This window comes from Equus quagga, chromosome 3, assembly GCF_021613505.1.
Source record: "Equus quagga isolate Etosha38 chromosome 3, UCLA_HA_Equagga_1.0, whole genome shotgun sequence".
Lineage (NCBI taxonomy): Eukaryota > Metazoa > Chordata > Mammalia > Perissodactyla > Equidae > Equus > Equus quagga.
In genome coordinates, this window is record NC_060269.1 from 153,495,873 (window position 1) to 153,523,554 (window position 27,682).

The following is a 27,682-nucleotide window of genomic DNA, read 5'->3' on the forward strand; positions in this document are numbered from 1 at the left end:
CTGAACTGTCCTGCCCAGGCCTATGGACATTCCACAGCACCAGACTGGTTCTTGCTCATGTGATTTTTATTGTCGGTGACAAATAACTGAAAATTTCTGATCTCTGTCACAACTACAACTGGCTTCAAGAATATATTAAAAAAATAGTTTCTCATATATATAGTTTATTTCTCATTAGCACTACCACTTTCCTATGTTAATATCCAAATAACTTCCAAAGTCTTAAAAAATTCCAAATGGCATCTGAAGGAAAATTATTAAAGTCTTAATAACCACAAATGAAAAAAATGGCCAAAAATAAATTTAGACAAAGGAAAAGTATGCCTCAAATTGCATACATTTATCAGTTTTACCTAATCAAAATGGTGCCATTTCAATAGATATGACTCTACTGAGGCAGAGCACAGAATCCAAACTCTAAATGGCTCTGCATTTAGGCCATTGAGAGAAGTGACAAACCTCATGCAGCTTTTCAAATGCAACTGAGGTAGAAGCCAAAGGTTAACTATCATTATTTTCACTGACTCAATATTCATTCATTCATCAAATATTTACTGTGTACCTACAATAAGGCTAATATGGACCAGGCACTGTTCTTCAATCTGAACGCCTGGGAGACAGCAATGCACAAAACAAGATCTGTGCCTTCAAAGAATTTATATTCTAATACAGAGGCCAGGCAGTAAACAGAATAAGTTAACCATATGGTATGTTAAAAGGCGATAGGTGCTATAGGTAGGGGACTGGGAGGTGGGGAGGTGACATTAAGAAGGGCTCCCAGAGAAGACACATCACAAGTGGTGAAGGTGTTAGGCACTCCAGGCAGAGGGACAGCTAGAGCCAAGGCCAGGAGTGAAGACTGGCTTTTGTTTGGGAGTTGGGGGGAGGATAAAACTAAGTCTATCATTATTTTCTTTAAACATTGAGATATTTCATCCATATTTTGGTAAACAAGCAAACATACAAATAGGTCCACTCAAACCTACTTTGTCCAAAACAGAAGTCTGAATTTTCCCCAGTCATGTCTCCCTGCTTCTATTCTTCAAGTCATAGAACTCAATATCCACAAAAAGGTGATCGAATCATGTCCCACCTCTGCTTAACAACCATCAATGGCTTCCCACAGTTCCCAGAATAAAATCTGAAGTCTTGACTACAGCCAGCAGAGACACTTCCCCATTTGGCCCCCAGCCACCTTTCTGATGTGCTGTCCCAGACACACTAGCCTCTCTTCTGTCCACAAACACATGCAGCTCCTTCCTGCCTCAGAGCCTTTCAACCTGCTCTTCTCTCTGCTGAGAACACTTATTCCAGCTACTCTGAATGCCTTACTCCTTATCAGTCAGGTTTCATGTCAAATTTCACCCCCAAATTTGAGATTAGTTTCCCTAACCACCATATAAAGAGCAACCCCCACTCCCAGCTCTCTCAAATCACCCTCGGTCTTTGTGTTTTCTTTCTCTTCAAGGCATTCATCCTCACTTCCAGAGCACAGACTCTGGAGCCAGACTGCTTGAGTTCAAATTCCAGCTCGGCCACTTACTGGTTCTGTAAGCTTGGGAAAAATTCTTAACTTCCCTGGTCTCAGTTTCTACATCTGAAATAAGGAAGCTAACAATACAACCACTTCATACAGCTAATGCATGTAAAATGCTCAGAACAAGTGTGTGACACACAGGAAGCACTCAAGTGTTAGTTATTAGTATTACTGTCAGAAATTCATTGTCTGTCTCCTCTATTAGAATGTAACCTCCAAAAGGGCAGGAGACTCGTCTGCCTCATTCACAGGGCTAACACTTAATAAGCCCGCAATAAATATATACTCAGGAACAAATACACATCCTGGTCTAACGTTTTGGACTGGCAATGCTAATCTCAGTTTGGATTCCAGATGCATTTACTATAAGAAAAGCCTCAATTTGCTTCATTCAGTCACAACTGATGTAGGACTGAAGAGACTCGTACAAGCAGCTAACTACAGAGACTCCAAATCTCAGTTCACCTGAAACGGAAGTTTCAGACTACAAAGGGACAATCTGTATATAAAATCAAGTTTTATATTTTGAGTTACCTGGGTTTCATGCTTCTAAGAATTACATCAATTCCCAAAGTTGGTACACAGCAAAAGTAGCTTTATCTGCCTCTAGCTGACTGGATTTGGAGACTCAAGCAAGTATAACTCCCAGAGGTAGGGAAATAAGAAAAGGAGAATTCTACACCTCACAATTAAGTGTGCATGGTACTACACTGAGGCCCATAAAGACTGCAGGAAGACCCAGCTGAGCAAGTCTGGAAACACAGGCTGACCAGACACATGTGAGTATAGAAAATTCTATGTAGATTTGATAAGGAAGGAAAAAACCACTCTGCAATCTAATTAAACACATCACGAAGGACTGTCTAACAACACTAGCCTAAGACAAGAATGTTTCCCCTGGAAAAAATATGGATCAATATCAGGGGACTAGTTTAACAGTTATGAAACAGTAGGATGAAAGTATTTAGTCATAAAAATGATCTTATGGGTAATATGTAGGACACAGCCAATACTCTAAGTTGTTAAAACAGCACATACAAAATCGTATTGCAGCCATGTAACAAGATGAATACACAACAGTGACAGAGGCCAAAATGGCTACACAAGGGGTTCTGTCAACCTCTCCTTCACTCTGCAGTGCCTCGTATCTGTTGGCTGAAAAAAGAACAGGCTATTTCCTTGGCTATTTCTGAGTGGTCCCGATAGCTCTGTTCTCTACCTGTAATCTGCCTGACATCAATCTCCAATGGGAGACCAGTGGATAGTAGGAAAGTACTTGAGTGAATGACCCTCAGGTCCTACAACTGCCAAAAGGCAGTGACGCTTAATGAGAAGGAGGACAAGTTTGAGGTCACCAGGGTCCAAATCCCAGCCCAGACACTTAGTCGGAATGTGCCCTAGGCAAGCTCACTATCCACACTACAGTTTTTCATTGGTAGCAGAGGGATGATAATAATATCTATCTTATAAGATTGTTGAAGAGTAGATATGACATGCTCGATAAAATGTCTGTTATTATTATTATGTTAGCAACGAAGTCCTGTTCACTGGCCAGAGTAATCATGACAGCTGGTACCTGAAACTCCCTCCCTTAGTCATAGAAGGTGCCATTGTTCCCGTCCCACCCAGCAAGTCAGCTCTAGATTTTCACAGAGGAATGAATACCAGAGGAACTCCCTGAAGTTACTGAGTAGACAGACATGGAGATTAAACAGAAAGCTCCAGTTAACTGAATATTCTGATTAATAACACTATTAGTTTTCAAAAACGTGGAAGATAATAAAACATACTTATTCCTAATAAACACTAAGTAAATTTAACTTTTGGTAGTTCAAATTCCCTATAATTATTTTACTTACCTAAATTAATGTCAATAGCTCTCAAATATATACTCCATTTTTCAGAAGTACTAAACTTGGGGCTGGCCCAGTGGCGCAGGGGTTAAGTTTGCGTGCTCTGCTTCCGCAGCCCAGGGTTCGCTGCTTCGGATCCCAGGCACAGACCTATGCACCACTTATCAAGCCACGCTGTGGCAGGTATTCCACATATAAAACGGAAGAAGATGGGCACAGACGTTAGCTCAGGGCTAATCTTCCTCAAAAAAAAAAAAGTAAGTACTAAACTTTTTCGGATTGAGAGAAACCCTACAATTTTTGCATTCCCCTTTTACTTAAAAAATGAAAACAAAGTGGCTAAAAACAAGAACTATCTAACATCTGTATATGCGTAGGTGCTTTTAAAACTTTAAAATTTTGAAGCTATAGATTAAAATTTTAGACATAAAATCTTTTCAATTGAGGGGAAAAAAATAACCTGGAGGACAGTAGAAAAGAGTCACATTACGCAAACGACTGATAGTTGATTTTACCCAGACACACTCAGTGGCAATTCTGTTACTGGAACTGTAGACGAAATTCATTAAGATACAGGATGAAACATTAAATGGTATGTCCATAAAGGAGACACTCTAAAGCCCAGTGGAAGCCAAAGACTCTTTTCAAAGGAGAAAAGATGTTTATCCCTTCCATTCTGTCATTTAATATTTAGTTAAGTGATACTAACACTTTTAACCTGAAATTAACCTAGCTTTGAAAGGAGCAAATAATTCATTCCTTCCAAAGTACCACATAAACAGGTTTTGTCAACAACAGACCACATACAAAATGATGGTCTGGTAAAATTAGTACCATATAGCCTAGGTGTGTAGGAGGCTATACCATCTAGGTTTGTGTAAGTGCACTCCACAGTGTTAGCACAACAACGAAATCGCCTAACAATGCATTTCTTAGAACATGTCCCCATCGTTAAGCGACACATGGCTGTATATTATATTGTGTGTCTAGGAAAATCCTGGAGGCTTGGCCTTGCAGCCTGACCTTCTCCAGGTTATAAAGGATAGAAATGATCTGTCTAGTAAAGTGTTCAATCCCAAGCCTCAAATCAACAACAACACTTTCTTTACTTAGAGGAGGCAATTCCACTCAGGTCCCAAGAGGATGATATACTTCAAAATGATTTTCACACAACAGTTCAGAACTCTTCTGAAAAATTACAGCACAGCATATTTTAACAAGCCACTAAAAATGCAAAGCACTTTGGGGGCCGGCCCGGTGGCAGAATGGTTAAGTTCATGTGCTCTGCTTCAGCAGCCCAGGATTCACAGGTTCAGATCCTGGATGTGGACCCAGCACCGCTCATCAAGCCACGCTGTGGTGGCATCCCACATAAAATAGAGAAAGATTGCCAGAGATATTAGTTCAGCGACAATCTTCCTCAAGCAAAAAGAGGAACACTGGTAACAGATGTTAGCTCGGGTCAATCTTCTCACACACACACACAAAAAAAATGCAAAGCACTCACAAATAATTCTAACACTACAAATAAAACAAACATCCTAGAAAATGAGATCCCTTTAGAAAATTCTAGTTGCAGGGCCCTGTCCTAGGGTGGGAGCTCAAAAATCAGTTGCTGAGTGAAATAGCAGAAAACAATGTCTCTAAAATAATTGCCTGAAAGGCAAACGTGACAGTAGAAAGGAAAGTTTACAGTATAGGAAACCCCCAAAATGGGTTAGGATTAAATAGAAAGGTTCACTTCCTCTTTGGTTCATACACTCTGAAAAGGAAGCAGGTATCACTAAAATTTCCCTGCTTTGGTGGATCGGAAGTGGCTGCTCTATCTGGCATTTCTCTGATTAGTGCGCAAGGATGAGTATTTTTCATGTGTTTGTTTAATCTCAAATTTCCCATAGGGTCTATTAATTTCTTTTCCACCTACCTATCTGTTGAAATCTTGATGTATTTATTCCTACAAATTTGAAAAAATCGTATGCCTATTGACCTTATGCCATATTTGACATTCCCAGACTATTATCTTCTTTATTTTTCAATGAGCAAATATTTTAGCATTTTGCATATTTAGGTCTGCAAATCTTTTTCTTTGAGTTCTTCTGCTTTTAAAGAGAAAATTATCACACCTTCACAGGCATACGTCTAATAAACTGTTCCCAAAAAGTTTCAAGGTATTATCTCTGATAAACATTTTATTTTCCTTTTTTCTCCACAGTCTCTATAATTTTAAACATTTCTCCTTAATCCACCTGGAATTTACTTGGATGAATGATATGTTTTCCAGTTATCTCACCACCAAGAATCTCTTCTCCTGGGAGACATGGAGGTGTGTTTCTTCACTCCCCACCAGGACCCACTGATGCATGTTTCAGCTTCACACCAGCAGCTCTCCACTGTTGCTTCATAATCTACATGTCTGACCTTGGGGAGGTTTATCATCTTTTGCACCTCAGTTTCTTCATTTGTAATGAAATACATTCAAGTCATATGTTCCAAGGTTGCTGGGACAATCAGAAATAACAAATGTAAACTATCTAGCACAATGTCTGGCACAGGATACTTTATATATACGAAATCCTTTAATTACCTAATATCTGACGAGAACATAAAAGTAACATGCTAAAAGTTTCATTTCAAAAACTTCAAGAACATTAAGTTTAACCAACTAAAGTTAAAATACATTATTTTAACTAAAAATAATGTTCTACTATAAACATCTTATTTTACCTTTTGATATTTCAAGTAAAACTACTGTGTTCTGTCTCTATCAACACATGTAACATTAATGAATAAGTAAGATTTCTTACTTACTTTAACTCAATTCCTAAACCAATATTCTAGTACAGTTTACTGAAACAGACTTGGGTGTGGTTTTGAAAGCAACTCTGGGTGAGGCAACCAAAGATAAGCCATCCAACCATCTGTTTAACCGAACAAATTTAAGTGAACTTTAATGCACCCTATCCTGTTTATATTTCCAAAATCTGTCTGACAACTGTTTGTCAGAAAGAATCCAGCTTGGGTCTTCATCAAAATTCCATTAGCCTCTCAATGCTAACTGATTAATAAATGTGCTCAATTCATATCTAGAGCTTAAATCCTAGGGCCAGACCCCCTTGGTTCTGATCCCAGTTCACCACTTACTAGCTATGTAACCTTAGGCACATTTCTTCATCTTTTTCTCTATGCTTTAGTTTCTTTGTCTGTAAAATGGGAATGATATCATGCTTTTAGAATTTCTTGGTTTAAGATTCTTGCTTGGTTTAAGATTAGATGGGCTAATTTATGTCAAGTGTTTCCTACAGTGCCTGGCACACAGTAAGCAACACAGTAAACAGTGGCTATTATTATTATAAGCAGCAGCAGCAGCACCTTTAACGACTGACTGAATCTCTTAAAAAAGGACACTGGAAGAACATTCTATGATGGGCACTAGTTAACTGTCTTCCCTAAGAGGTGCACAGGGACACACAGCAGCACCACTTGTTAGAGATCCTTCCTGCAGACTGTGTCACTGCTCTGTACTGTCAATTTTTAATACACCCGCTAGATCACAAGCTGACTGAAGGCAGGAACTACGACGATGCTTTACCTTTTGACATTCCCGACAAAATGCTCCGAACGCAGATCTTTAAAAATGCTTATTAGATTAATACAATGGAAAAAAACAAGCAATGCGACAAAACCTTAGAAGCATACATTTTTAGCACCAGAAGGAACTTAAGAAGTCATGTGGTCCTTTTACAGATGATAAAACTGAGAAAGATAATGACTTTATCAAAGTCCTATATGCTGGCCAAGCTAGAGCCAGCTCCTGCCTGTACCAAGAACACGAACACACCTTGCTCACTCCACTGACCCTCAAACCGTGCATTTTAGAATTATCTAATACTGAATATGCTTTTCCTAAGTTTTAAACTAGTACACAACCACTTTTTCTATTATTAATAAATACCACTTGGAGATCTCAAGTAAGGCAAATATTGGAGAGGCCCTACCACTCAAATGAGATTTTCCATAAAAACAAAAGTTATTTGCTTATAAGAAATACATGAAACTTCCAAGGGCTAAACGAAAAAGACCCAAAACCATGAGAATGAAACTAGAACTCTGAATGGAATCATCCACAAAAGGTGATATTACCAGAGATCAAATGCCAAAAATCAGCATTGCTAGATGCAAAAAAGGAGGAGCTGATGAGCTGGAACTCTATAAGGGGGTGAAAATGGTCTCAGGTGGGCAGTGACCCTGGCTCACAGTATAAGTAAATACAATCCTCTTAGGAAAAAACATCCTAAATGTTGATCACCAGGTTTTTCCACAGGTGAAAAATGAACCGGGGGGCTGGCCCTGTGGCCAAGTGGTTAAGTTTGCACACTCTGCTTTGGCAGCCGAAAATTCTCCAGTTCAGATCCTGGGTGCAGACCTACACGCCGCTCACCAAGCCATGCTGCGGCGGCATCCCACATAGAAGAACCAGAAGCACAGGAATGACTTACAACTGGGATCTATAGCTATGTACTGGGGCTCTGGGGAGAAAAAAAGAAAAAGATGAAGACTGGCAACAGATGTTAACTCAGGGCCAATCTTCCTCATCAAAACTTAAAACAAAAAAAATTAACCAAATATGAGGTCCAAGTCAAAAATTCAAGAAACCCAAAAACAATCTCCATGAGTGACAGTCATCAGAAACAATGAACCATAGGTCTAGATCCTCAAAGACTTCGGATACTAGAATTACAATACAGAACCCAGAATTACCATGTATGAAATAGTTTAAAAATAAATTAATGATAAATATGACAAACCACAGAGACCATCAAAAATGAGCAGAGCTGAAAAAGAAACCAAATGGAACTTTTAGAAATGAAATAATGTTGAAAAAAAGTTTTTAATCATCCAATAAATTAATACCAGCTTCGACACAGATAAAGAGGATAATGAATTAAAAGACAGATTTGAAAAAATTACCCAGAAACCAGCACAAGGAGACACAAAGTATGATGGAACGGATATGAAGTCCACTACACATCTACTGGAGTTACAGGCAGCAATAATGAAGGACAGAGGAGTCAATACCAGAGAGATAATGGCTGACAATTTTACATAACTGAAAGACATGAATACACAAATACCAAGTAAAATAAATAAAGAGAAATCCATCCCATATGCAAATGGTAATGATTCTGCAGAATAGCAAAGGCAGAAAAGAAATTCTAAAAGCAGACAAGAAGAAAAGACAGATCACCTACAAAGGAATGACAATTAGATTGTTGGCAAACCTGTAACAGAAACAACAAAGGTAGAAGAACAGAATATCTTCAAAATGCTGACAGGAAATAACTGTCAATCTGGATTTCTATAGCAAGCAAAACTACCTTTTGAGAATACGTGTGAAATAAAGTCATTTCAGATAAACAAAAAGAGAGGTACCACCTACAGACCTATAGTAAAGGAGCTTCTGAAGATGAAAAATGATCCCAGGAAAAAAAATGAGAAATGCAGTAAGGATTGTGAGCAAAAAAACTGCTAAGTGTGAAGTAAATCTAAAAATATCTTTGGATAATGTAGTGACAATAAAATCCAATTTGTGAGGTTAAAAACAAAGTCTAGGGGCCAGCCCGGCAGCCTAGTGGTTAAGTTCAAGTGCTCCACTTCAGCAACCCAGGGTTTGCTGGTTCAGATCCCAGGAGTGCACCTACACACCACTCGTCAAGCCATGCTGTGGCAGAGTCCCACATATAAAATAGACAAAGATTAGCACAGATGTTAGCGACAATTTTCCTCAAGCAAAAACAGGAAGATTGGCAACAGATGTTAGCTCAGGGGCAATCTTCCTCACCAAAAACATAAAAAAGAAAGTCTAGACTAAAACAGAACAACAGTAGCATGTAACTTCATCGTTGAGTTTAATTGAAATTAGTTTAATGTCTTTGTTTTGTCTGTTAGGGGAATAGAATATTAATTTCAGATTTTGTTAAATATGCATGGTAAAACTTTAAGGGCAACCACTAAAAGAACATAATAGAATATGTAATTTCCAAACCAAAAAAGGGAAGAACATAAAGAAAAACAAACAAAACAATGTGGTTGTTTAAAAAGGCAAGCATGGAAGGGAGAAAAAATGACAGAAAACAAAACGTAAGAAGACAAAAAAAGTACAGAAATTTATATAGTGCTATAAACCAATGTTACTTCAATAAAAAACAAAGTAGGGACAGCAGCCCAGCAGCCTAGTTGTTAAGTTCATGAGTTCTGCTTCGGTGGCCTGGGGTTCGCGGATTTGGATCCCAGGCACGGACCTATGCACTGCTTGTCAAGTTATGCGGTGGCAGAATCCCACATACAAAAAAATAGAGGAGGACTGGCATAGATGTTAGCTCAGGGCCAATCTTCCTCACCCCCCCCCAAAAAAAAGAAGTAAAAATTTATCAGAATCACAATATATGTAAATATACTAAATTACGTCAGTTAAAAGACAGAAACTACAACCACTGTAGTGGGCTGAATAATGGTCACCAAAGATATCAATCCTAATCCCTGGACCCTGTAATGCTAAGACTCTGTATGTGATTCAGGATTTGGGGATGGTGAGATTATCCTGGATTACACAAGTGGGCCCTAAATGAAATCACCAGTATCCCTATAAAAAGGAGTCAGAGGGAGGCCGGCCCAGTGGTGCAGCAGTTAAGTGTGCACATTCCGCTTCAGCAGCCTGTGATTCACTGGTTCAGATCCCAGGTGCAAACATGGCACCGCCTGGCAAGTCATGCTGTGGTGGGCATCCCACATGTAGAGTAAGGGAAGATGGGCATGGATGTTAGCTCAGGGCCAGTCTTCCTCAGCAAAAAGAGGATTGGCTCAGGCCTAAGCTTCCTCAAAAAAAAGGAGACAGAGGGAGATTTGACTCGACAGATATAAAAGAAGAGGGCAATTTGACCGGGCACACAGAGACTGGAGTGATGCAGCCACATCCAAAGAATGCCCGCCGCCAGAAGAAGCTGGGAAGAGGCAAGGAACAGATTCTTTCTCCAGAAGAATCACCTTGATGTTGGCTTAGTGATACTGATTTTGGACTTCTGGCCTCCAGAACTGTGAGAGAATAATTTCTCCTGTTTTAAGGAACCAAGTTTGTGGTAATTTGTTACAGCAGCCACAAAAAACTAAAACACCCATAAAACATAAGAACAGAACATAGAAAGTTTGAAAGTAAATGGATGAAAATAGGTACATCAAGCAAACATCAACCAAAAGAAAGGTGGAGTATCTACATTAATAAGAGACAAAAAAGACCAAGGAAGATAAAAGCATTTCTTCAGGATGGAAAAAGCCACTGCATGAAGTTTAAAAGCTCACTTCAACAGGAAGATGACAATATATGTATGCCTAATAAAATGGTGTCGATACATATGAAGCAAAAACTGCTAGAACTCAGAGACAAATAGACAAACCTACCATCATAATGGGAGATAAAAACATTGCTCAATTACTAATAGGCAAAGCAGCCAAAAAATTAGTAAACAGTGAAAAGAACATAAGAACAACGTAATCAACAAGTTCGATGTTAGAAGTATACAGACTCTTGCAACTCCCTGCTCCGCAAAAAATTAAAGAATACATATTCTTCTCTAGAATACGAGAAACATTCATAAGAATTAACCTTAGGGACCGGCCCTGTGGCCTAGTAGTTAAGTTCAGCGCACTTCGCTTTGGTGGCCCAGGTTTGGTTCCCGGGAACAGACCTACACCATTCATCAGCAGCCATGCTGTGGTGGTGATCACACAAAAAATAGAGGAAGATTGGAACAGATGTTAGCTCAGGGCAAATCTTCCTCAGCAAAAAAAAAAAAGAATTCACCTCATATCTAGATGGAAATAAAGAAAACCTCGGTGCCAGCCCTGTGGCTTGAGTGGTTAAGTTCGTGACCCAGGGTTTCACCAGTTCAGATCCTACGCACGAACCTAGCACTGATCAACAAGCCATGCTGACACGTCATCCCACACAATACAACTAGAAGAACCTACAACTAGAATATACAACTAGGCACTGGGGGGCTTTGGGGAGAAATTTAAGGAAAAAACAACTGTCAACAGATGTTAGCTCAGGGCCAATCTTTTTTTTTAAAAAAAAAAAATCTCAACAAATTTCAGAGAATCAGTAGCAGACAAACCATTTCTCTGGTCACAATGCAATTAATACAATTCAATAACAAATTTTTTAAAAAAACATATATTTGGAAACTTAAGAGCACATTTTTAAATAACTTACAGGCCAAAGAAAAAAACATAATGAAAATTTAAACACTTATATAATGAAAATATTACACTTGAAAACTGTTGGCTTCGCTAAAGAGCTACTTCTAGAGAATTGTATAGACTTAAATGCTTCTACTAAAAAAAAAGAGTAAGTGGGGGCTGGCCCCGTGGTTGAGCAGTTCAAGTTCTGCGTGCCCCACTTTGGCGGCCCAGGTTCACAGGTTCGGATCCTGGGCAAGGACCTACACCACTTGTCAGCCATGCTGTGGCAGCATCCCACATACAAAATGGAGGAGAACTGGTACAGATGTTAGCTCGGGGCTAATTTTCCTCAGCAAAAAAAAAAAAAAAAAAGTAAGTGATCAATTTCTGAGAAGTTATAAAAAGAATAGAATAAATTCTAAACCACTTAGCAATCACTCTCACAATGCTTTATATACATAATTTCTAATCCTTAAAACAACTTTGAAGGTTGGATTATAGTTTGGATTATAGCTACAAATGTCCTATTATCTGAGTTTTAAAGCACAAACCATAAGCCCCTTCAAGGGAAAAAAAGGTACATCACATAAGATGTAACACATGTGCCCAAACTTGCAAATGTCATGCAGCCTTGATTTTTACTGAGAATAAAGATGATGTCACAGCTTTTTTCACAGCACAGTGAAATCTGGGGTCAACAGCCTCAAGACCCGAAATAACATACAAATAACTCGTTTTATGAAAAAGGTACTGGCAACCTTCCAAAATTGTAGTCAGCAAAATCAGCACTATTTTCATGAGGATTCTTCTTCACCCTTGTGCATTATGAATCAATCAAAGTGGAAATTATCCAGCAAGAAAAATTAAAATATACTTAAAAGAGAACTGCTGGCTTGATTTTTATAAAATAGAAATGATAAAAATAACTGCGGATGAGTGATGTGAAAGAAACATCTCAAGGACCCGAACAGCTCTAACCGGGATCCACCTTCTGCTATTCCTACAGAGAGGGTCCAAGCAGGAGCTCCTGTGCAGGCATCCCACAGGCTTTCTCTCTGTCTGACCTAAAGAACTACGAGCCCTTGAAGTGTAATCTCCATTCTTGTTATGCCCAGGACAAAACCTAGCACACTGAAGGCCTTTTAAAAAGTTTATTGAATTAATGTTTCCTAAATGCCATTACTGTCACTTAGAAACTAGAGACAAAGAAAATTTATACCCACACTGCTTGACTAAAAGCTAGGAAAGAAATGCTTCCTTGAAGAAATTCCTTGCTTTCCAAAATAATCAATCAAACACCCTATGCAGAAAACAGCACATTCAATATTCCAGATACTCTAGGTCAGTGACATTCCTGGTGGTTATGTTGTCAAAGTACGCTGTGCTTCAGGCCCCAGGGACAATGCTCAGAACAAACTGAGATCAAGAGTATGTGGACGGTGGGGTCATCTAGTTCCCCTAAAGATGAGTGGACTAATTCACATCCCTTCCTACTGAAGTAGACACTCAGTCCTAAAGTCAAGTACCATTTCTAACACTCCCTGCCTGCCTGAAGCTCTATGCAACAATAACTTGATTAATGGTATCATCTGGGAACAAGGCTGGCCTGTTAACTAAAACATTCTTAAATCTTGGAAAGTATGGCTTAACCACAAAGTCCTTGCTAAGCTGCAAACTTGTATGGCTGTAAAAGACAAAAGTATCTCTGTACAGAGCCCTGATTTATCAAAAAAAAACAGAAAGAGAAAGAGTAGCTAGTAAACAGGGCTCTCTATTGCCTTTCTGTGCTTTCCTTCTTAATGTCTGTTTCCCCCTCATCTATACACTGGAGAAGGAGGAAAGGAAAGGAAAATGCACTGACAGCATACCTGTGTACCATAAGCATTCACAAGTGCTCTCACCACGGCCCCACAACAACACCTCCAGTTAGACAAGATTGTTATTATTACTATTCCTGTTTCAACAGATGAGAAAATTGAGTTTGGAGAATTTCACCAACATGATCCAGAGCCACATATTTTCAGAGGCAAAACTGGATTGCATCCTAACACTACATCCCTAATGCCCAGCACTATACCAACAGTTGACAACTGACTCTCTTCAGTGAGAATAAAACTCCTAACGCATTTTCACTTTTACAGTTTCACTGACACATATTCACATACCATAAAATTCACCCATTTAAAGTATACAGTTTAGTGGTTTAGCGTATTCACAGAGATATACAACCATCATCACAATCTAATTTTACATTTTCAACACCCAAGAAGAAAGCCCAAACACATTAGCAGTCACTCCCCATTCCTATTCCTCCCCTCCCCTCCAGCCTCTTTCTCTGGCTTCTTTCACTTAGCATAACGTTTTCCCAGTTCACCCATGTGTAGCATGCATCATGCTTCATTCTTTATTATTGCCAAATAATATAATACTCCATCGTATGGATACACTACATTTTGTTTATCTATTCATCACCTGATGGACATTTGGGTGTTTTCCACTTCTCGCCTATTAAGGATAATGCTGCTACAAACATCTGTGTACACATTTTTGTATGGAGATATGTTTTCATTCAGTATTTGCATTTTCAAAGTGGTTCACAACATTCTCTCCTTTACATCTTAGCACTACTTCATTTTGTGATGGATATAATTGAGGCTGGAGGCCGGCCCTGTGGCTGAGTGGTTAAGTTCGCGCACTCCACTTTGGTGGCCCAGGGTTTCACAGGTTCGAATCCTGGCCTGGACATGGCGCCACTCATCAGGCCACGCTGAGGTGGTGTCCCACATGCCACGACTAGAAGGACTCACAACTAAAATATCCAACTATGTACCTGGGGGCTTTGGGAGAAAAAGGAAAGATAAAATCTTTAAAAAAAAAAAACATTGAGGTTGGGAGCAGTTAAGTGACTTTATCACCCATTGCTGGGTAACCCTCAGTGAACCTGCAGTAAGTCCACACCTTCTCGCAGAAGACCTGCTCATTCCATCACACCACAGTGCTTTATCTCCTCTGCAAGAAATTTCAAGCAATAGCATGCAGTTGAGAAAAACTGTTTTTTTAGGTACTGAGCTTCCTAAATCATTCTCAGTAAAGTCAATCCATAGACAAATTTAAATTAAGCCTTTCAGAGTAAGAGAAGGGAAGAACATAGTGTTCCGGAAGGATATTCTAAAGGTCCCTCCCCAGTGATGGCCTTCTCCCCATGGACACATTGCAAGCTGCTATTCCAGGGTGTGCAGAGGCCCACATGATCTCAGCATCTATTGTGCCCTGTCCATGAGGTCACTCCTAGCACAAGTCTGCGTGCATCTGCAGGCTTGATCCCCTAACATCAGCCCACATAACAGAGTTCCCAAGGCCTAGCTGTAGAGCTAATTTGTTCTGATATAAGTGAAAGTATTCTGGGGGCACACATTGCTATGGTCAGTTGTACAAACCCCCTTTCCCAACTCCTGAAACAGTTCCTAGGCTTCTAATATTTCTGTAGTAAAGTTCAGAAATATGGTTTATAATTATATTACAGATATATTTAACAGCCATTTACTGACAGCTTACTAGATACCTTTCATGCATTTAATTCATTTAATTTTCACAATAATTGTGTAAGAGAGATACTATTATTACCTCCATGTTACATGCAAACACTTTCTTATGTGGGGAAAAGATAGTCAATGAGAGTATAAACTGCTATAACAACTTTTTTTTTTTTAAAGATTTTTTTTCCTTTTTCTCCTCAAAGCCCCCCAGTACATAGTTGTATATTCTTAGTTGTGGGTCCTTCTAGTTGTGGCATGTGGGACACCACCTCAGCGTGGTTTGATGAGCGGTGCCATGTCCATGCCCAGGATTCGAACCGCCGAAACACTGGGCCACCACAGAGGAGCGTGTGAACTTAACCACTCGGCCACGGGGCTGGCCCCGGTATAACTTAATGGGATAATTTGGAAATACCTATGGAAACTAAAAGTACAAATATCCTTGGTCCAGGCAATTTCACTTCTGAGAATATATCTACAGACAGACTTCATAGTACGCAAAGACAGAGATACAAGAATATTAAAGAACAGTTTATAACAGTAAAAACCTAGAAACAAATATCTATCTATATAGCAGTGATTAAATAAATTACAGTATATCTGTAAAAGGAAATATCTGAGACTGTTAAAGAGAGTAAAATAGAGTATGTGTGCTGAATACTGAGCATTCTCCAAGATGTATTAAGGAGGAGCAAGATGAATATCATTACGCATAACAACGTTTTTTTTTTAAAGATTTTATTTTTTTCCTTTCTCTCCCCAAAGCCCCCCGGTACATAGTTGTATATTCTTCGTTGTGGGTCCTTCTAGTTGTGGCATGTGGGATGCTGCCTCAGCATGGTTTGATGAGCAGTGCCATGTCCGCGCCCAGGATTCGAACCAATGAAACACTGGGCCGCCTGCAGCGGAGCCCGCGAACTTAACCACTCAGCCACGGGGCCAGCCCCCTTTATTTTTGTTTGTTTGTTTGTTTTTTGAGGAAGATTAGCCCTCAGCTAACTACTGCCAGTCCTCCTCTTTTTGCTGAGCAAGCCTGGCTCTGAGCTAACATCCATGCCCATCTTCCTCTACTTTATACGTGGGACGCCTACCACAGCATGGCTGCCAAGCGGTGCCATGTCCACACCCGGGATCCGAACCAACGAACCCCGGGCCGCCGAGAAGCGGAATGTGTGAACTTAACCGCTGCGCCACCGGGCCGGCCCCCAGCCCCCTTTATTTTTTAAAGGAGATATACATACATACCACCATTCTGGCTTCGGCAAGTTACTTAACCTGTCTCACAGCTTCCTCATCTACAAAACGGGGTAACAACACTACTTCCCACATAGTGCTCAATAAAAGTTACCTGTGGCCATGACTGCAATTTAATGATTATTTAATTGTAATACTACTAATAATAACAATAATTTTATTGCTGTTATTAGATGGGCTCCGCAAAAAAAATAAATAAATCAATTCCATACCTACACTACTCAGTGTCAGGCATTAGACAGGTACAGGGAAACTGAGGCAAACACCATCTGCTCCGCCTCCTCACCTAGCTCACAGCCCATGAGGGTTTACTTTTCCAGATGCCTAGCCTATATGACCTGCCCCCTTCAGCTCTTGCCACCAACAGGCAACAAGAAACCACATGCAGTAAGATGGGTCTCCACTGCCCAAATGCTTTCCCTCAGATACACACAGATTTGATCTCTGACCAAACGTCACCTCCTCAGAGAAGCCCACCTCATTCCACGATCTATTGCAAATGAAAATAAATAACTGCCGCCACCATTCTCCACGCCCTTATCCTGCCACCAGTCTTCACAGCAGTTATTACTGCCTGACGTTTCTTTATTACTATCTCTTGTTCTAGAACATAAGGTCCCAAGAGAGGGGGGACTATGTCTCACTCCCTGTGGATCTCAATCCCTGCTCTGTCCATTGTGCCTCGAACAACACCCAGCATAAACTAGCTGCTCAATAAATATAGATGAAGAGATGGGACTGATATGCAAGTTAATAAAAGCTCTAGAATGGAAAATAAGCTTACAAATCAACATTTTTTAAAATTACTGTTGTCATTTTATCCTGGCAGAGTAGGTTCTCAAGACACTGTTCAGTTAAAAGATAAATATTTCAGAGATTTTAGTCCTACTGTACTTAAAATGCCACTTTTTCCCTACATAGCACAAACTCATATAAAGCCTTGTCAAAATATGCTCAACACTTTTAAGTTAACAAGTATCAGAAACAATGTTATAGGGGCCGGCCCAGTGGCGCAGCAGTTAAGTTCCCAGTGGCGCAGCAGTTAAGTTCACACGTTTCACTTCGGTGGCCTGGGGTTCACTGGTTCGGATCCCAGGTGAGGACATGGCACCGCTTGGCAAGCCACACGTGGCAGTCATCCCACATATAAAGTAGAGGAAGATGGGCACGGATGTTAGCTCAGAGCCAGGCTTCCTCAGCAAAAAGAGGAGGACTGACAGCAGACCTTAGCTCAGGGCTAATCTTCCTCAAAAAAAGAAAAGAAAAAAGAAACAATGTTATACATTAGTCATAATAATTGTTTAAAAAGATAATTCTGGAATAAATAAAGCTCAAAGGGCAAACCGAATTAAACTTGCTCCCCTTCATTCCTTCCAACTCAAGTTTCCTGCATGTAGACAATCAGAACATGCATTAACTATTAAACAGTTTTGTTAAAGTTTAATATTATGCTATGTTAAGATTCCTGACTATTTTAAGGAGCCATGTGATAGCCACCAGGCACTGAAGAAACTCAGGGGGAATTAGTATATTTAATCTGTAACTAACCAAATCTCAGATCGAGTTGTTAAACCCTTAGAAGATAGAGAATTCAAAAAAGGACATCCCTTCTACTTGCCAAAACAACCTGCCAAAGCATGAGAAAAAATAAAAACAAAACAACACATAGGGTTCATAGGTAAGGGGGTTTTTTAAAAATTACTTTAGATTCTCAAGGAGGCTAGGAACTTAATTTACGTAAAAAGAAAAAGAAAACGTTGCCATTCACCATCTCCAACACATGAAAAATTTTAAAGTCCTGTAGCTATTGGAACAGAACAAAGTTCAAGAATATTTATAACCATAAATAATGATTCAGAACCCAACAATGTAAAACTTACACTGTCTGCCATCCAATAAAAAATTACCCAACAAGCAAAGAAGCAGGAAAATATGACCCATATTGAGGAGATAGAGCAATCAAAACCAATCCAGAACTGAAAGAGAAGTTAAAATTAGTGAACAAGGTCATTAAAACAGTTAGTACAACTGTACCCTATATGCTCAAAATCTTAAGTAGAGATACGGAAGACATAAAAAAGATAAACATTTAACTTCTCAAAATGACAGCTACAATGCGTGAGTTAAAAAATAACCCTGAACAAGATTAATGGTAGATTAAACACTGCAGAGAAAAGATTAATGAATTTGAAGATATAAAAATAAAAACTACCCAAAACAAAACAGAGAAAAGACAAATAAATGAACAGAGCGTCAGTGAGCTGTAAGACAACTCTGAACAGTCTAACATCCTGGAACTGGAGTTCTCAGAGGAGAGGACAGGAAGAAGGAACAGAAAAAAAAAAATGTGAAAAAATGGCCAAAATTTTCCCAAATTTGATTAATACCATAAACTCACAGATCCACAAAAGAAGCTCAATGAAACCCAAGCACAAGAAACATGAAGAAAACTATGGTATACAAAGACACATCAAAATAAAATTGCCTAGAACCAGTGACAGGGAAAACCTTAAAAGCAGCCAGAGAAAAAGGACATGCTATGTAGAGGAACAAAGATAAGGATGACCTAAGATTTCTTGTAGGAAATGATGCAAGCAAGAAGACAGTGAAGCAACATCTTTAAAGTAAAAACTAAAAGATTTTAGCCCCAAGGTTTTGAGGTTTTGTAATTGCAAGCATTAAATTTTCTCAACACTATCATGCCGTTTGGCTAGGTTAGAAGTAATATATTTAGGGGCTGGCCTGGTGGCGCAGCGGTTAAGTGTGCATGTTCCGCTTCGGTGGCCCGGGGTTCACTGGTTTGGATCCCAGGTGCAGACATGGCACCGCTTGGCAAGCCATGCTGTGGTAGGTGTCCCACATATAAAGTAGAGGAAGATGGGCAAAGATGTTGGCTCAGGGTCAGTTTTCCTCAGCAAAAAGAGGAGGATTGGCAGCAGTTAGCTCAGGACTAATCTTCCTCAAAAAAAAAATGTAATATATTTAGCATCTGCTTTTTTAGTACGTTTTACACCCAAAAGGTATGAGATAAATTGTTGGGGGTACACTTAAGAGAAGTTAATGGATGTACTCCTCCTTTTTTGCCCCCAAGTATACTCTAAATATGTGATAATAAATCACACACTTGAGCATCTATTGCTTACAAAATACTTTTTCATTTAATTTTCATAAAATTCTGAAATGGATGAGGAAAGTATTATCATATACAGTATAAACAGGGATACCGAAGTTCAAAAAAAGGGAAGTGATTTACCCCAGGATATGAGGTGGAGGAAGTGGTGGAGGTGAAGGTAGGAAAAGGGCTTGCCATTTCTTAGGTTCTTCCTCTGGGCCAGGTATAACGCTAGCCAGTTCACTTAAACAAGATTAATTTGGCAAAGAAAGTTACACAGCTAGGTGTAACCAGGTCTTTCTAACTCCAAGTAGCTCTTTCTACTAAACCACAACTGAAATATATTAAACTAAAGGAAAAACATAAAATATAAAAATTCATGGGGCCGGACAAGTGGTGTAGTGGTTAAGTTCACGCACTCTGCTTCAGTGGCCCAGGGTTTGCTGGTTCGGATCTCGGGTGCAGATCTACAGACTGCTCATCAAGCCACGCTGTGGCCATGTTCCACATACAAAATAGAGGAAAATTGGCACAGATGTTAGCTCAGCGACAATCTTCCTCAAGCAAAAAGAGGAAGAGTGGCAACAGATGTTAGCTCAGGGCCAATCTTCCTCACCAAAAAAAAATTCATTCTGGGATAAAACTAGAATAACGAAGTTGAAAATTCTACTCAAAGAAAAGTAAAGTAGATTTCTTGATGGAAAGAAATAGTGTTTATTTCATTTATTATAATGGACAAGGCCCCCAACAATCACTGTACAACCAATACAATGTGGCGTTTCGGAATAAGGTTTCTTCTACACAGTTCCCTTATATTGACCAAAGCATGATGCAACTAAAGAAAGTCCACTGGCAGACAAAACAATTCAGTCCAAGAGGTAGATGTCTAATTTGATCCAATGATAAAATTTAGAGACTCTCGGCAGAAATTAGCAAATGATGGCTCCCCCAAGCCAAATCCAGCCCACTGCCTGTTTTTACAGGGGCCACGAGCTAAGACTGGTTCTTAAAGGTTGAAAAAAGAATAATATATGAAATATAAATAATAATATATGATGGACATGAAAATCAATTCAAATTTCAGTGTCCATAAAAAAAGTTTTATTGGAACAGTCATGCTCTTTCATTTACATATTGCCTATGGCTGCTTTCGTGCAACAACAGCAAAGCTACGTAGTTGCAACAGAGATCATATAGCCCTTAAAGCCTAAAGTACTTATTATCCAGCCCTGTACAGAAAGTTTGCCAACCCCTGATTTAAGGGAATAGATAGGCCACACCACCTTTAACAATTTGCCATGAACATTATTTCCCACAACTAAGCTTTTAGAAAATTAACTGAAGATCACTAATGCAACAAATATTTCTTAAGGATCTACTCTGTGCCAGGCATTGTGCTATATCCAGGAAATACACAGCACAGTAGTAGTAACAAGGCATAGCTCCTGTGCGTATCGGGAGGACCAAGACCAACAGTTATAATCAAGTACTTAAAGCGTTAGGACTAAGGAAGTATACAGAAGGAAGGATGCACAGCCTGGCGGTTAAGAACATTGTCTCTGGAGTCAGAAACCCTTGGTTTGAATCCCAGCTCCACCATCTCCTAACTGTGTGACCTCGGCAATGACTTAAACTCTTGGGTTTTTTCATCTGAAAAAGAAGATATCAGTGTCTACTTAATAGCATTGTTTTAAGGATTAACTGAGATAATACATAAAAGCACAATGTTTAGCACATAGCAAGTGTTTAAAAAGATGAAAAGGCAAGTTTATAAACTGGATTTTAGAAATCCTACGTTGCCAATTAAAAATATATCCGTATTTTTCGACAGTCATTTAAACAGAGAGAGGGACAAATTTCAAAGGAAAGTCCAGAGGCACTTAACCATGACACATGCACACAATGTGGATAGCAACCCCACCTTCACAGAATGGCGGTCCTGTGTCCACTTGCAACACTGGTTAAATGGGGGACCACTGTTCTAAGAGCAAGGCCATAAAACAGTGGTTCTTAATCTGAGGATGCATTTTCACTGGCCCAAGGATGGGATTCAGCAGATCTAGGTGGAATCCCTGTGTGTGTGTATGTTTAAGCCACCATAAAACACAGCTACAAAAAATTTAGCCTAAAAAGCTCCCATTCCTCTTGCACAAAATAACATTTTTTTCTTTACCCAGCTTTCAAGGATAAGTTTAAATTCTACGTTCTTTATGTAAGGCTTCCCTGAAGGTTTACGACCTTATGTTTTTTGGTTGGTTTTTTTTTTTAAAGATTTCATTTTTTTCCTTTTTCTCTCCAAAGCCCCCCAGTACATAGTTGTATACTTTCAGTTGTGGGTCCTTCTAGTTGTGGCATGTGGGACGCCACCTCAGCGTGGCTTGACGAGCAGTGCCATGTCCCCACCCAGGATTCGAACCGACAAAACATTAGGTCGCCTGCAGTGGAGCGCGCGAACTTAACCACTCGGCCACAGGGCCGGCCTCTACAACCTTATGTTTTTAGCTATCGTTTACCGCAAGTGTGACAATTTCACAAAGACTTAAAGAGACTGATCTTAAATTATTCACTCATTCCACAAATATTTATTGGGCACCTACTGTGTGCCAGGATGAATGCTCAGAACAAATTAGGAAGTAAAACCAAGGTGTTACAAGAGATAAGACTGGAGTTATGGGAAGAGGCCAAACCTTGAAAGCCTGGTCCAGGAGCTCAGGATTCATGGGCCAAGGAGAATCACCTTGTTTTAGAGAAAAGCTCTAAACAGGGAAGTGGCATGGTCTAGTCTACAACTCAGAATTCATTCTAGCAAAAACACAGAGAGGCCAGCTTAAACAGTGGACAAACATGGTCTCTGCCTTTATGGAGTGTAGTTCTTGTGGAAGACGAAACAGGAGTAAACAGATAAATAAATCATTAAAATTGAAGGACACAAGAAGTGCCTGAGTTAGTGACTAACAGGGAAATGCTACTTTAAGAGGGCAGTTAGGGAGAGTCTCTCTAAGGGACATTTAAGTGGAGGCCTAAAAGATGAGAAGGCACTAGCTATACAGAGTGGTGTAAAAGCATTTGTTCTAGGCAGAGGGATCAACATGCAATCCCCTAAACTGGAAAAGAGCTAGGCAGGTTTGAGGAAGGCCACCGTAATGAGCATAAATGAGCAAGTGGAAGAATAGTAGAAAGTGAGCCTGGAGATCACGTAAGAAATCTGATTTTGTTCTAAGTACAATGGGAAGTTACTGAGTTTTTTTGTTTTCTCTGTAACATTACTTATTTTATTCTGAGTACATAATCCAATTACATGAATCGAAATTCAAAAGGTATATAAGGTTATACAGTGAAAAGTAAGTCTCTCTCCCACCCCTGTCCAACAGCTACACAATTCCCTAGAGGCAACCACTTTATCAGTATTTGAAAGGTTTTAACAAGACAGAACACAATCTAATTTATATTTTGCATAAATCACCCTAGCTGATGGGTGGAGAATGGGTGGGAAGAAAGGACTCAGGGAGACCAGCTGGAGGCTGCTGTAGCAGTCCAAGGGAGATGTGACAGCTGCTGAGACCCAGGAGGTGACAGTGGAGATGGGACAGAAGGACTGGGTCGGGATGTATTCTGAAGGTAGAACTCACAAAACTGATGTTATCAAGACAGCATTAGGGACTATAGCTACAGGTACTATTTTTCACACACTTAGAATCTACAGGTCTAATGTTTTAGACTTTAAAGCTTAAATACTCAGAGTTCAGTGAATATGTAGATAGATAATGAGTGAGAGAATAATAGGTAACAAGAGAGAAAGCAAATTACCAAACTGTGATGTTAACAATTTAACAATAACAAACTTACAGTATCAATATGAATTAAATGATTTTATCCCAGAAATGGCGTTTCTGAAACCAACCCAAAACTGTATTACTGCAGTTGAAGGGCTGAAACAACAGCTGCTTAAAAAAAGAAAAATGCAAAACTGAAATCTTTAACACCAGTACTGTTGACCACAACATAACAGATAAAGCTAAAGTCTTCTCAGTAGGGGCCAGCCCAGCGGCACAGAGGTTAAGTGCGCATGTTCCGCTTCGGCGGCCAGGGGTTCGCCAGTTCGGATCCCAGGTGCGGACATGGCACAGTTTGGCAAAAGCCATGCTGTGGTAGGCGTCCCACGTATAAAGTGGAGGAAGATAGGCATGGATGTTAGCTCACGGCCAGTATTCCTCAGCAAAAAGAGGAGGATTGGCAGCAGTTAGCCCAGGGCTAATCTTCCCCAGAAAAAAAAAAAAAAAAGGAAATCCTGCCATTTGTACCATAGATGGACATTGAGGATATTTTACTAAGTAAAATAAGTCAGACAGAAAAAGACAAACACCGTATGGTCTCACTTAAATGCTGGGGGTGGGAGGGAGATAAATGAGTGAAGGGGGTTAAAAAGTAAAAAAAAAACAGTTATCTGGGAAAAGAAGGAACAGCGTGAAGAGGATGGCAACATAAAGAAGCAAAACTTCTTTGAATACATCCTGTTTTATATGCTTGGTTTTGAAAGCCTTATTAGTATTTTACATAATTATAAAGCAAAATTACATTTTCAAGAAGCAATCCCTAAATAGTGAAAGCAAAATAAAAAGAGAAGACCCAAACTATACAGCCAGTGGTGGCAAAAACTTAGAGTAACTATTTTAATTGACCTCAATACAGTAATTTGACTACCTACCCCTAAAAGGACGTAAAAAAATTCTTAAACACTTCTTATTTGTTGGTGGTAATGCTCATGTTATTCATCTGAGACTGACAAGTGTACAGTGTGGGGGAAAATAATGAGTAATTAGAATCAAGATGTTTGTCTTAGAAAAATGATACAGGTGTAAGATCAAGAAGGTTAGATAGAACTCTGTCATCTTGCTTTACAACTGGAAGTATCAGTAACCCAAGATCTGTGCACTGAAAAGACCTAGCAACAACGATCAACCTAGTAGCAATGAACAACCCCAGGGCCCAGAATGTGGTTACTAAATACTATTTCATTAAAAGAATCCAAGGCCCCTTGGAGAAATAGACAATTCCAGGGCTGGGACAAAATATGTACAAGACAAGCCTGGTGCAGTTTGTCATACCAGAAAGAAGAGCAATTAAAGACTATTAGAGTTGTGTCTAAAGGATTTAGGAGTCAATTTTAGCAGATTCCTATTAGACAAAGATGGGACAATCCAAGCATCAAAAAGGATAGTATCTACAATGGATTGAACCATACCAAATATGTTTAAATCCACGAGTTCACAATGACACAAACACATATACACAACTCACTGGCTACTTTTGCAGGATGCCAACTCATTATTTTGAAAACTAGTAAATAATGGAGAGGAATTAAGCATTTATCCTGCCTTTCCTAAAAGAGCTATAATTCATGGTAACCAAATTATGCAAGAGGGGAAATTTATCTTTATGGAGGTATTCCAGCTAATAAATGATGAAGTTATAACTAAAATATCATTTTTCAATGCCTAATGAAATAATGACTCTAAGCACTGAGCATCAAGCAATGATAACAAGACTACTAACTAATCCTTATCTGTCTACTAACCTATAAAGTCTTCTTGCCAAAAATTAATGAAATCTGAAACTGACTACACCTTTAGATCTAACTAAATTAGATTAAATTTACAGTAAATTCTGTGTAAACTACAATATAGACCAAAATCCAGACCGCTTGTAATTCCACAGCACAAACTATCGAGTTTCAGCAACAAATAAGTTACAAGACATAAAAGATGGAGGGGGAACCTATAGACTAAAACAAGTCACAGCGTATGAATAGCATTTGGAACCTGATTCAAATGGTCAAGAAAATTATGAAATGGGGCCAGCCCAGTGGTAGAGCAGTTAAGTTTGCAGGCTCTGCTTTGGTGGCCCAGGGTTCACCAGTTCAGATCCAGGGCATGGACCTCCACACTGCTCATCAAGCCATGCTATGGCAGGTGTCCCACATATAAAACATAGAGGAAGACAGCCAGAGATGTTAGCTCGGGGCCAGTCTTCTTCAGCAAAAAGCAAAAAGAGGAGGATTGGCAGCAGATATTAGCTCAGAGCTAAACTTCCTCAAAAAAAAAAAAATTATGAGGCAATCAAGAAATTCTTATTTTAATACTGTGTGAACATTTGAAGGTAATGAGAAATTCTGTGATAGTGGTATTTGAATTTACCTTTTTTAAAAGATGCATGTAGATATATATACTGAATATTTAACAGTTAAAATGACATGACAGGGGCTGGCCCCGTGGCCGAGTGGTTAGGTTCGCACGCTCCGCTGCAGGCGGCCCAGTGTTTCGTCAGTCTGAACACTGGGTGCAGATATGGCACCGCTCATGGAGCCATGCTGAGGCAGTGTCCCACACGCCACAATTAGAAGGACCCACAACTAAGAATATACAACTACGTACCGGGGGGCTTTGGGGAGAAAAAGGAAAAAAATTTTTTTTAAAAATCTAAAAAAAATAAATGATATGACATCTGGGTTTGTGGGGTTCAGATAAAGCAAGATTGGCTACGAGTTACTATCTGTTGAAGCTGGATGAGCGTAGTGCATGTGAGAGAAAAATCAAATGTGTAAAAATAAATAAGTCAATTTAAACTCTAAGTTTCACATACTAAAAATGTCTTTTTAAAATTAACACTCAAACTGTTAAAAATTGTGAGACAAGAAAATTTTAACATAGTCAGATATTTGACTTTTTTAAGCTTTTTCTAAAGTATCTTTTAAAGCATTTCAGTATTTACTTTTCTGATCCAATACAAGGACTACTTGAAAGAATTAACTAAAAACTAACAATTATCTAAAGAAACAGCTTTTATGGTAAAATCAATTAACACAAAACTGAGCACCAAACAAACCTTATCAGCATTAGATAACGTCAGAGTTAAAGGAGAAAAATAATCAGCTGCATAAATTATATTTTAGGAAAAAAACTATCCCATCTTTTGGAGACTGGGTAGAATTTAGATTCATGTCCTTCATGAGCCTCTGTAACTAAAACCTAAACAGACACAAGCCGTAAAACAAATCAGACCACCTGTCCTGCTGTAAACCACATCAAAACTTTGCAAAACAGTTCTGACCGCCAAAATCATCCACTTCCTTAAAAAACAACTTTACTTATTCTTGTCTTCCCCATAGTCAGAATCAAAGGGGTACATTAAGATTTTGGACTTAAAAAAAATAACTTACACGTGGCTGGCACTTGCCCATTAATTAAGGACTCCGATTTTTCACAACCCCACCCTCACACAATCCCCCCTCCGGCTGACAGGCCCTCCCCTCTCCCTCACCCCTGCTCGTCTTCACTGGGGCCTCTCTCGAGGCGTTCTGCAAACGAGACACAGTGGACCTTTCAGCAGCCTATCTCCTACCCCTGTTAAGATTTCAATCAATTTTTCACACGCAAAAAAACCTCTCTGTAATAACTCATCAGCATTGCACACAGCTATCAGCTATGTTTTTGGTGCTTAGGGACATGACAATTGATGTATGTCGTTTAAGCATAAAAGCATATGGTCACACCGCCGGCCGTTTCAGGTTAACCAAAATATTTATTTCAAGGTAGGCATGCCTGAAGTGAACACAAATCACCCGCAAAATACCCAGAGCCACGAATTACAACAGCAAAAATAACTGTTAAAGGCAGGGGCCCTTACACCTCCGAAAACAACGAAAAAGAAAGAAAGAAAAGGCGGGGGGAGGGGGCGAAGACGCCAAGAGCTCCTTCTCTAGAGAAGTTCCAGGACCCCCCGACTACCACCGCCCGAGGCTCTTCTCCTCCGGCAGGAGCGGGCGCTCTGCCCACGAGAGCCGGCCGGCGGGGCCCGGCGCCGCGGCGGTCAGCGTCTGCACAGCCCTCGCGCCGGCAGCGCCCCGGGCACGGACCGGGCGGCCGTGGGCCCCGCGCGCACCCAGCGTCCGGGCCGGGTCCTCCTTTTCCACACGCACCCCCGAAGCCCACCGCCCAGCCCAGAAACGAGCTGCCCCGGCGGTCGCACGAGAAGCCCGTGCGGCGAACGGTCTGCAGAGCGTCGTCCTCCGCGCCCGGTCACGGCCGACGGCCGAACGCAGCCGACCCTCCCACGGCGGCCCCCCGGCCGGACCCGAGCTCCGCCAGCGCCTCCGCCC

The 27,682-nt window shown here is 40.0% G+C and overlaps 1 protein-coding gene across 3 annotated transcripts in view; it reads right to left on the minus strand.

Moving 5' to 3' along the window:
* ADD1 (adducin 1) overlaps positions 1-27,682 on the minus strand; it is an 87,715-nt gene that overhangs the window by 59,434 nt on the left and 599 nt on the right. The gene's annotated exons all lie outside the window — the stretch shown is intronic.